The following is a 2500-nucleotide window of genomic DNA, read 5'->3' on the forward strand; positions in this document are numbered from 1 at the left end:
TACAACTGTATAAGTTAAATGATTATTTCCTCACAGTGTGACTCCCAAGACATATGAGAAGTGGTTTAGAGAGGAGAAATGGCTTATTCATTACTTATCTGTCTGTGATATCACTCATATCTGGAAGTATTCATGTTCCGGTTCATTTATGTATTGTCTTTAAGGCCACAACCATTTTTAAAAACATGCAAGTGACCTCACTGCAAACCCAAATATTCAATAACCCAGTTTGTCCTAAAAAAAAAGATGTTATATCTTGACTGTAGACAAAACAGGTTGATGTTATAAAAGCTTTTTTTATAAAATAAATCCAGACGACAATAAACTGTAAAAATGGCCTCAGGGCCAGAGGGTTAATTCCCATGTTATTTAGTGTTATTTAGCATGGGGATGGATGATTTTTTGGAGATGTTTCTATATGCCGTTGGTACTAAAAGTACGCCTGAGAGTAGGAGTTAAAATTCACGTGTTATCAGATGGCAGGGGTCACTACTATATTCTCTGTCAGGAGTGATAGAAACGTCAGGGCGTACAAGAAATGGTAAACAGAAGATTCGATATGGCCCAGTGAGTATTGATGCAGCCGTGTCCCCAATTTAGTGCATCGATTATTGATTCATTCAAAATCGTTAGTAGACACCTGTGTGTGTGTGTGTGTGTGTGTGTGTGTGTGTGTGTGTGTGTGTGTGTGTGTGTGTGTGTGTGTGTGGGTGTGTGTGTGGGTGGTGTGTGGTGTGTGTGTGTGTGTGTGTGTGGGTGTGTGTGTGTGTGTGGTGTGTGGTGTGTCTCTTCTGTGTCTTCTCGTGTCTGTCTCTTCCGTGTCTGGGTGGGGTGTGGGTGTGTGTGGTGTCTGTGTGTGCGTGCGTGTGCTCTGTTTGTCTGTCTGTGTTGTGTGTGTCTCTGTTGTTGGTCTGTCTGTTGGGGTGTGTGTGTGTGTGTGTGGTGTGTGTGTGTGTGTGTGTGGTGTGTGTGTGTGTGTGTGTGTGTGTGTGTGTGTGTGTGTGTGTGTGTGGTGGGTCTCTGTTTTGTCTGTGTGTGTGTGGTTGTTGTCTGTGTGTTGTGTTGTCTGTGTGTGTGTGTGGTTGTCTGTGTCGTCTGTGTCTGTCTGTGTCTGTTGTGTCTGTCTGTGTCTGTCTGTGTCGTTGTGCGTGTTGTGTGTGTGTGTGTGTGTTGTGTGTGTGTGTGTGTGGTGTGTTTGGTGTGTGTGTGTGTGTGGTCTCTCTCTCTCATCAGATGCCCAGCTGAAGCCGAGACCATCCAGCATGACGGGCCTAAAACTCTTCCAGCACTGTGTAACTGGCCGCCTCGCCACCAGCGCCTGGACAGCCTCCAGCTGTGAGGTACGCAGACGGCTCTCAACGCCGGGCTGTAAAACAGCAGTTACATTGTTTTAGTTCATTTGAACAAAAAAAACAACAACATTAAATAAAAAAGATTTACATTCTTGTGCATTCCTGCATACAATGTAATTTAAAATGACCGATAAAGTCGGTATGTTCTTCTCAGCACAGTCTTCCCAAAATTGAACATTCACACAAAACCAAAAAAAATGTCCACGTTCAAAAGAGTGGGTCCGACCCCCTTTCTCACTTTATCCTTTAGTAAAATTATGTTCAGTTATTACACATTGTTATTACACCTCATAGAAACCCACCCACACACACATTAACACTTTTTTTAAAGTTTTTGTTTCTTCTTCTTTTATACCATCTATCTACAGCAGATAATAACACATCCATACTAGACTTAGTATTGAGACATTAGTATGTAGGTAATTAGCATATAGATATACTCTATAAGACACAGAACAGTACATGGACATATCAGTATATAAAATATTAGGATACAGACATACCAGCATATAAATGCCCAGAAACCTCGGTCTCTTTCTACAGTACTATCACTTAAAGTCCTTTCGTATCCCTTTTTAACATATCATTTTAAATAATAAGCCCTTATTAGCGGAATGCAATTAAAAGTCAAACATGTACAAATAAAACACGTAAGGAATTGACTTCTGCCGCAAAAAAAACACTCCGGGGAAGAGTGGTGTTGAACTCTTTTATATTAACATTTACGGGCATCAACATGGCGTATACTAGTTTTCACTGTTTGTGAATTAAGAGAATTGCAATTAATGCTACTGAATAAAGTTATCCTGCTAAAACATCTGTTGTGAGGATTTGCGCTGTGGATGTAATATTGACATTTGGTAAAAATGAAGAAGAAACTGCCTCTACCATCATTCGGAGTGTCAGTTCTCGGGGAGTTCTGGAGGGGGGGGGGGGGGAGAGAAATTATTTAAATATTCAAAATGAACGCCCAAATATGGAACATTGACGGCAAAAGAGGAATGTTCACCCTGGGTGTCCGTCACGTCAAAAATGAAAATATCCCTTGGGTTAAGGCTGGTATAGGGATGTCGAGAGTACTCGGCTCGGAAACGAGTATCCGGTACGGAAAATAAATCCAGACGGACAATAAACTGTAAAAATGGCCT

General features: G+C 41.4%; 1 protein-coding gene across 1 annotated transcript in view; it reads left to right on the forward strand.

Annotated features, from left to right (window-relative positions):
- Positions 1-2500, forward strand: part of usp34 (ubiquitin specific peptidase 34) — a gene marked incomplete in the record, with an annotated part of 152736 nt that overhangs the window by 65678 nt on the left and 84558 nt on the right.

This window comes from Etheostoma spectabile, chromosome 5, assembly GCF_008692095.1.
Source record: "Etheostoma spectabile isolate EspeVRDwgs_2016 chromosome 5, UIUC_Espe_1.0, whole genome shotgun sequence".
Lineage (NCBI taxonomy): Eukaryota > Metazoa > Chordata > Actinopteri > Perciformes > Percidae > Etheostoma > Etheostoma spectabile.